Source organism: Gobio gobio (assembly GCF_949357685.1).
Source record: "Gobio gobio genome assembly, chromosome: 5".
In the NCBI taxonomy this organism is placed as follows: domain Eukaryota; kingdom Metazoa; phylum Chordata; class Actinopteri; order Cypriniformes; family Gobionidae; genus Gobio; species Gobio gobio.
In genome coordinates this window covers 9909444-9919150 of record NC_137101.1, presented here as the reverse complement: position 1 = coordinate 9919150, position 9707 = coordinate 9909444, and positions in this window count along the sequence as shown.

The window sequence follows — 9707 nt, the reverse complement described above, 5'->3', positions numbered from 1 at the left end:
TGCGCAGTCCGCAGAGGACCGCACCGCACGTCAGCGCTGACAGCTCCAAACTGAAATAGCTCCACTCATTAACTCGCGGAAAAAAGTGGCAGCGCTCAAAAGCTAGGCTTATTTATCAGCGTGCCATGCCATCTGCATGCCATATTGTGCTCTAAGATTTACAGCGCTGTCTCCTTGCCTCCCTTAGTTCAATAGATGCAGTTGGCAACTCAGCGGCGCTGATATCAACCCAATTATAAATATTTATAATCTGCACATTTAAAAAAAAAAAATCCTGTCAATCACAAAGACAAGGCCAGCTAAGCTCAGAGTGTATCCGGGATGCAATTTGCATGCCACAGAACTTGTGATCCATTTTGTTTTTTTGTACTTTGCACACAAGGCGCGCTCTGCACAGATTAAATATAGAAGTTTTGTTCTCTGAGAGAGCCAAGCTTTATTTTCCTCTTCTCTGCATGTTGATGCTATGCTGATGGCGATTCATTATTGAGAGGGAAAACCATCGTAACTGAGCTTGGGTTTGTTATGTGCCCTTTTTTGTGTTCTTGTCATCTATTTTGCATGTTTTTTGTCAATCGGTACAGAGGAATAGCTCGTGTTCTAGCTCTCTTAGGGTGCGTGTTTGTTGGAGTAACTGTCCTCTGATGAAGGAGGTTGTTTTGTGTGACAGAACGAGAGAAAGAAGTTGTGATTTGGAGTCTGAGATGCTGGAGTGCAAAGTGGCACAAGTACCACATCTGCAAGTTCAATTGAAAAGAAAAGAGACGTATTTGTTCTCTAAAAGTTCTGTTCTGAGTTTTCACTTTCTGTGCAACTTCAAAACTTAAACGGTCCTCACACTCCTCTATGGGCAAATGTTTGTTGTAAAAATAAAAAAGAGTTCGGAAGGACACTGAAATTAAATGTATGTGACTAAATTAAATGTATAAACTGTATTTTAAAATATGTGAAAATAGAAACCTACATTATTTTAAAGAGCTTCTATTATGCCCTTTTACAAAGTCTTGATTTTGTTTTTGGGATGTACTAGAATATGCTGTCATGCTTGATTGTTCAAAAACACATTCTTTTTCAAATATTACATTGTTATTACAGCACCGTTTAGTTCCCGTTTCGTTGAAGCCCCTCCTTCCGAAATACGCTGTGATTGGTTCGCTGTCCCAGTGTGTTGTGATTGGCACCGCTTGGCACGTGTTCGGGAAATGTCACACCCCTTACCATAACTGCAAGCTCCTCTCAGTTGTAAATATTAAGGATGGCGCCAATTTCAAACCAGTTCAAGATTGATTTAGACTTTAAGGATTAGTTCACTTCAAAATTAAATTTTCCTGATAATTTACTCACCCCCATGCCATCCAAGATGTTCATGTCTTTCTTTCTTCAGTGTAAAATAAATAAAACATTTTGAGGAAAACATTTCCAGATTTTTCTCCACACAATGGACTTCAATGGCAACCAAAATGTTGAAAGTCCAAATCAATGCAATTTCAAAGGGCTTCAGAGGGCTCCCAGCCGTGGAATTGGGTGTTATCTAGCGAAACCATCTGTCATTTTCAAGAAAAAATAAACATTTACACTTTTAACCTAAATTCGACATCTTGTGCTGCTCTGCGATGTGCCACGGATTGCGCAATCACGTCGGAAAGGTCACGCTAGACGTACCGCCCCCGTATTTACAAAGCGCTCGTGCGAAGACTAATACAAACGTCCTTTAGCAAAAAAAGGTTAAACAACATTGTCGGACGATTTTGAAGATCATAGCAACAATATAAAACGTATATTTGGAACTGTTAAAGGGGGGGTGAAACACTCATTTTCAGTCAATCTCATGTCAATCTTGAGTGCCTTTAGAGTAGTATTGCATCTTTCATATCTCCGAAAAGTCTTTAGTTTTATTATATTTAGAAAAGAAAGATACGCTGTACCGAGTCTTTCCGAAAAAAAGCAGAGCGGCTGGGGGTGTATCGTTCGGGCGGAGCTAAAGAATGACGAGCGAGCAGCTATTGCGTTGAGCTATGCATGTTTACATAGAAAAACAATGGAATCGATAGCTAAGACATTTGAAGCATTTTTACTCACCGCCTGCTACCAACACACGACCGTGAACCTTAATCGCTGGGATTGCTCCATCTTTCAGCATTAGGAAAGCTACAAATCCGGAGTTGAATTGTACCTTGTTTATAAACCATTGGCGCCGAAATTCAGGGAACAAACAAACACTTGCACAACTCCGTTGCTGCTCCGGCAAAACATGATTGTCTTGCCACGACAACCAAAAACACACTTCTTAGGTGACATTGTTGATTTCGTGAAGTCCTGTGACTGCAGCGCAGCCGGCTTGCTCTCTTGCTCCAGTCGCGTGCGCGCCCCCTTCCGGAAGAAAAGCCTGTACGGCCCGTACAAGGACATTCCGGCCCATTTGATGTCACATATACTCATACTCGAAAAAAACTTTCCGAAACTTATGAGAAACCGGAAGGAGTATTTTTGGCACAGTCCAACTTTTTTTTTTAAACTTTGTCCATGTTCAGGATGGGAATCCAAGTCCTTAACAGTGTAAAAATCTCAGTATGCATGAAACAGCATTTCACCCCCCTTTAATAAAGAAAGCAAATACAAATAATAAGACAAACTTACAAGTTGTGATCCACAAACAACAGATTGCCCCTACAACGTGGGAACTGCTCCATTTCAGGAGAAGCTTTTGTGCGTAGCTTCTGGATGCTGTTCTCCATGAAATGTGCAGCACACAGATAAACGTTGGGGTTCTAATGTTTAGGAACAGTGTTTAAAATAAATTTAAACTCTTAAGTTCATCAGCCTTAGGAAGGTCAAAGAAATGAGTTTTGGAAACGGGGTGGGTAAAGTGACAGTGGAACACTGGATATTTAAAATGAGTAACATTATGACTTCACAAAGTCCAGAAAACACCTGTTGTAGTTCTTGGACAGTGGATTCTGTTAAAGCTACAGTCTGTAACTTTTTTGGGTTAAAAATTATCCTTTTTTTTTTTAGCAAGTACATAACCAGCTAGTGTTCAATACTATCTGCTTACCTTAGCTCGATTTACAACAGTAAGCTTGTAATAATGTTTTTAATTCCAGTGGTACTGGTGGATTTCCGCGGGAAATTCAAGGATATCTTTGCGTCATTACGTCACATCTGTACACATAAATAAGGTGTCCCGGCTAGTAGGCTTTATTGCATGTTGGAGGTGGAGATTTATAGCCTTTTCTCACAGCACTTGATATAATTAAACGTATCAATTTGATGGCGGATCCAGAAAGGTTCAAACGACAATCACCAGTGACAACTGGCGATTCACCCATTGTAAAATGCAAAAGACTTCGGACTTTCAGAGTGGCTACAGAAAAAAAGAGACTGCAACCGGGCCCATGCGAAAACAAGGATAAAAAAGGCTTTTTAAAAAGGTGGCGTGAACGTGTTTTAAAGGGGTTCAAAACGGATGCAGAGACGGCTTTTTTTCTGCTGGACCAGTAAGACATTTCAATGGTTAAATTATGTAACAGAAGCACACTTGTTCACTTAATTCATACAGTTACGGAGTTTTCTTTGTTGTGCCTTTCTCGTTTTGCTATGTGCATTATGGTAAATATCAGTTATTTAGCAATTCACCTCTACTCCAGATTAATTTGTTAGTATATGACAGTTAGTAATTAGACTGCAAAGAAATGGAAACTAAACTACAGGTAGCCCTAATATACACTTTAAATGTAGTCACACTAACTAAAGTAAAAAAAAAAAGGGGAAAAAGCATAATAAGAACCCTTTAAATTGTAATAATAGTTCACAATATAACCGTTTTTACTGTATTTTTGATTAAAAAAATGCGGTCTTGGTGAGTATATGTGACTTGTTTCAAAAACATTAAAAAAAATCTTACTGACCCAAACATTCAGTGATTATTATGTACCATTTTGGAGTGGTTGCCAGATGTTGCTGTGCTATTGGGGTTACTAGGTAGTTGCTAGGGTGTTCTGGGTGATTTTTGGTGAAGCCCACAACTCTTTGTAATATTCTGGTCCCTAGATATTCTTTTTATTATCAAGTTTATTATCTGCCAGGTAAAAGTTGTAAGTATGGTCACTTAGAACAGTAATAGCATGATGTTCATACAATAGCTTGAGGTTTGTTCAAATCCCTAACCATAGTATGATAGATAAGTGTAAGGCTTTTTCGAGAACAGTGATGTCAGTTATAAAGTTGCTTTTACCCACCAGAACCAAGTGTGCAAACCGCAGACACGACCACTTTACTTCCACCCAGGAGTTCAACTTTATTTAGAGGCCAGAATTCACGTGGCGAAGCTGCAGCGACTCTTGTTGTGTGGCATTCTCTGCTGATTTCATGCTTTGCTGATGGAAAATTAGGCCCCTGCGTATTGGCGAATGAAAATAGAGGGAGGGATAGCTCCTGTTATCGCCTCAGGACACTCCACCCCGACAACAAGAAAACTAGAGCAAAGGAGGTTGAGGCGCTGCCTGCTAATGCACTCTAAACAAGATGATGAGCGCTCGCAATCCCCATGTGGAGCGTCTGCCAGCTTCAAAAATATCGGCAGTGTTTTTGTCTCTTTCTCTCTCTCTGCCTACTCATACAGTGTTGTAAACCATAGATATGTGTCTGGCCTTTTAAACAGGCTCCAAACGCATCCCATGCCTCTGAGGTGATTTGACTGGCATGTGAAGAACTGAGGAGAAGACAGTTCAAGTATTTCAGCCGCGCCGCTCTTAAGGCGTTTGGAGTCTCTGGGTGTGGTTTGCACAAGTCATTTGAAGTACGTATTTACAGTGGGGCAAAAAAGTATTTAGTCAGCCACCAATTGTGCAAGTTCTCCCACTTAAAGCTACACTGTGTAACTTTTTTCGTTTATTCTTAAAAACACTTAGTTCTTTCAAAAATATATGTGCTCATTAATGTATATTTACTTCTTTCAATGCCATTTAAAATACATACGGGTAGGGGTTCGAATGCAGGTCGCCATGTTGCCCCTCCATCTTGAAAGTACATTAGCCAAAGAGGGACAGACCCGTAAATTCAAGCTCCGCCTTTCGCGTTTTAACACTCGATGGCACTGTACAAAATTCCCTGCCTCGCACATGTGCGCGTCAACTTGTTCAGACTTGTCTGGTGCATGTGCAGAGAGTTTTCATCTCAGCGGCGTCTAGTAACAGAGTTATACGGAGTTTTCCTGGCTTGTTTATTCCTCAAAAGTCTGTTTTTCCTTGTGTGGTATTTCTGTGCGTTAATAACTCCGTAAGTAATAATAGTTATTGTCATTGTAGATGTGTTTCAGAGTGTGTCATCGCGTAATTCAGTTGATGTCACCTCAGAAGTATTTTTGTGTCAACATACAATAGCTTAATGCTCACCTATTTGAATAATCATTCAGTTATTTTGTTATCAACAATGTTTATTCGTTTATAGAAAATATTTGCTTGTAATGTATGTTGATGGAAATATGTATCAGGTCTGATCGGCATATTAACAATTGTTATACAGAGCGCACTGCAGTGCTAAAGCTGCGCACACACTTTTGTAATCCGAGACCGCTTGTTAGCAGCAGCAACGGCAGCTCCGCTCCTTTTAATGCAGCTGCATTTAGCACCTATATATGGTACAATAAGCTCTGGTTGGTTACATTATACAAATGTAACTTATAAGTATAGTTATACAGTTCTTAACTGTGTATCTTCTGTCATGTCATTATCATGTATATTTACCATCCTTATTTGTTCTCTCACAGAAACCACATTTATGTACATATCCACGCAAACCTGTTTATGCCTTGCAATTGGATGACTGAATAAATATTACTATCATCAAAGTTCACTCTGGATTAGCTGCAGTTCTTTCTAGCCGAATAATTTGGCCAGTTGAGTTCCAACGGTCCCACTGCGCACAGAATATCCCACAGGCACCGTGTCGAATGTGGACGAGGTCGAACTGGAAGCCATGTTAATCTTGGGCTAAATCGGCCACCATAGGAGTTAAAACGAAATCAGAATTGAGAGGAACAGAAACTAAAATTCACTGGATGGTCATATACCATTTCACCACTAGATGGGGGAAAATATCACACAGTGTAGCTTTAAAAAGATGAGAGAGGCCTGTCATTTTCATCATAGTTACACTTCAACTATGAGACAAAAATCTGAGTCTGATTTTTAAAGAATTTATTTATTTTCAAGATTTCTGGCTCTCACACACCTGTAACTTCTTCTTTAAGAGGCTCCTCTGTCCTCCACTCGTTACCTGTATTAATGGCACCTGTTTGAACTCGTTATCAGTATAAAAGACACCTGTCCACAACCTCAAACAGTCAGGGTGCATTCCATTCGACAGGGTCCCTACGCACTGCTCACTGCTCCCTACTCCCTGAGCACGGTATATCAGTTGAAGTGGACTTCGCTGACAATAATCGCTCATTTGGAACGCCCTGCAACGTCATCAAAGAAAGGCAACGACAGGTGCAGATTATGATATAGCCTAACATAAATTAATATTGTAATTTACTTTACTTTCAAATTGAAAACCATATAATAAGCATATACATTTACAAAACATAATCAAAACATTGTCCATTAGTTTTATTAGTTTACTTATAACCTGTATTGACTATGAACAGATTTGAAGCTGCACCTGTCATTCAATATGAAAATACTTTGATTTGGTTAACTATGTATGTAGGCTATTCTTAATGGTCTTTGTAGCGGTCTCATCTCGTGCGCTTTCTTTCCCAAGTGCAGCTGCACAGTAAACATTCCTGAGGTAAATAAAGTAAAATATAAAACATGACAGCCCTCAGGTGCTTCTCAACACTTTTCATTTGTTTACATATTCATAAAATATAATATACAAATGTAAGTTATTGCCGTAACCATTCATAAATACTCTAGTTTGTATAATAACTATGAATATTCAAATGCATATGTAAACTCCTTAATCGCAGAGCTGTTTAAAAACTCTTCCAACCAACGGCTCTGCATTAGTTCAGACAGGTGATGCATGCGACGCGCAAAGACATTTGGGTGATTTTCACTCTCTACTTCCTGTGAAGTGATGTATCGATGTTCCCTTCTTCCCTGCGCCGTTCGCAGTACCCTTTGGACTGAACATGTTCGCTCCCTTTGGATTGGAATCTCACTTAAGATGGCGTTATACCCTCTGAAGTCCACTTCGCAGTCCACTTACGGTCAAATGGAACGCAACCCCAGACTCCAAACTCCACATGTACTGAGGGGAGCTGAAGCTCATTAAAAATGCAAATCTTATCCAATCCTAGCTGTGGGCGTTTACTTCCAAGTCTTCAGTGCGGCACGCCCATCAAAACCGAGCGTTTTTCAGAGAGCCTCAAAACCAAGGCATAAAATAGATTTTATTACTTATTCATTATGATGTTTTTGAATGTAAAAAACACGCGGATGTCATTAGTTGACCTCAGACAACAGTATACTTTTTTTTTTTTAAAGCCAGTTTATGACCCATTTAATATTATGTCTTTGCATTATTTTGGTCTAAATTGATTTGGATTTCACACATATAGTTGTTACTTTGGTGATTGTAATGTACACCGTAAAGTTTTTTTAAGAACTAAAACAATGATGTCCTGATGAGTCTATTTGACACAAAATATCTTAATTTTCCATTGTCTGTCATTTTGTGTTGATTGTGAATGAGTCCTTGGTTTGTCCTGAACTGAGAAGCCTTACATGATTCCTGTACTCTCTTTGGTTTCCCAGCATGCTCTGCATGTTTGAGTTCTTTCCATTACGGTTTATTTTCTGGGCATTATATATATATATAAAGTTTTAATGATCTTACAGACACCTTGCATTCTGCAAGAAAAGTGTGAAAAGTTTTTATTTCTGTAGAATGCTGTCATTTTTTCATTAGAATATTATTCTTGTCTATTCTGTCAGTTTTTAAAAACAAGCAAAACATTACATTTACAGTAACAGATTCACAATTAAAGTCTGGGGGTGAAGCATTACTGGATGGACATTTGAAAAACAAGTATAATTGCAGTAAATTACAAATGTTTACAAGGATAATGTGAAATTGTTTTTAGATAATTACCTTTTTCTTTTTTTATTTAGAGTAAACTCACTAGCTGCATGAATATACAATAACGCAATATGGATAATCAAATGCAGACGGTTCTTTCATCAAATAAATCTCATTATAGAATAAATTACTCTAAATAGTTGTCAGTTTTTTAACACAAGTTTGAATGCTTAATTCAACAGACAACCTGTATTTCAATTAAATGAGATATGGTAATACATCTAAGCCAATTTTAGCATGCTCAATTTACGATATAAATGGGCAAACGTCATGTCTTTTCTCATTCTTTGGTTTGAATGATGTCAGTCTCTTTCCTGTCAGGAGAATACTATACCTCACTGGCACTGGTATTTACTGCCTACCCATCATCCTCTTTTCCTTTTCCAGCTGTAACCTGTGTGTGTTCCGAGGTTAAAATGACCTCACCTCAAAATGACCTGAGAGATCAGTGACACAGAGCAGCAGCTGGGATTGTTAGAGAGTCTGCTGCGCTGGAAACTTCATTTCATTGGCATGAACTGTGCAGCATCATTTCAACGGTAACGTTCAGTTGATGGCACAGTGAGATGTGAGATACTAAACAACAAGAAGAAACAACTTTTTAGGTGTTACATCATCTAAAAAGGAAAGTTCTTCATCATTTACTCAGCTTCATGTCTTTCCAAGTGCATATTTACAGTATGTACACTACATTCAGAGTCTTCTAAAGCCATACTCTTTTTATTCACAATAGGCCAAAATGTAAGTCATTAATCGCCTTAATTCTTCCATTCAAATCTCATTTGTGTTTGTGGAAATCATGCACGAAGAGAGACATAATGACAGGTTTGATGTAAAATGTTTTTCAAGTGTTTTACAGCCAATCCGTAGAAAGGTTCAGAATGTTTATTTAGCAAATATTGAAGCATTCTGTTTTGTGTTCCACAGAAGAAAGACAGACATAAAGGTTTGGAATGACATGAAGCCGAGTAAATGCTCACAATTTTCATTTATAGGTGAACTTTTTTTTTTTAACTCTTTTTTTTAACTTTTTTTAATGAGTTCAACAGAATCTAAACATTTAAAAAATGAATACAAGCTCACTTTAAAGGCACAATATGTAAGATTTTGGGGTTAAAATATCCAAAAACCACTAGAACAATGTTATATACAGTATTTTGTTAACTTGTGTACTAACATTATCCCAAATATTTCCAAGAATGTTTAAATCTAGAGAAATAAGCGGGCCGTGTCTGTGTGTCGCCTATCAATGACATCATACCCGCGTTACCCTCGATTTTTTTATTTTTTTTATTTTGTTGAAACCATGGAAACACCAAAGACACTTTAATATATTATGGGTTTTATTAGACAGGTGTGCTGTTTTAGCAATAGACACAAAACTTATCATTGTTAAATAGCTCAACACAGGGCCCTATTTAAATGATCTAAGTGCATGGTCTGAAGCGCATGGCGCAGGTGCTCTTAGGGCGTGTCCGAATCCACTTTTGCTAGTTTAATGATGGGAAAATGGTCGGCGCGCCCGGCGAATGGTCTAAAAGGGTTGAACCTAGTCTCTTAATGAGTAATTGGTGTGTTTTGGGCATAACGTGCAATAAACCAATCAGAGTCTCATCTCC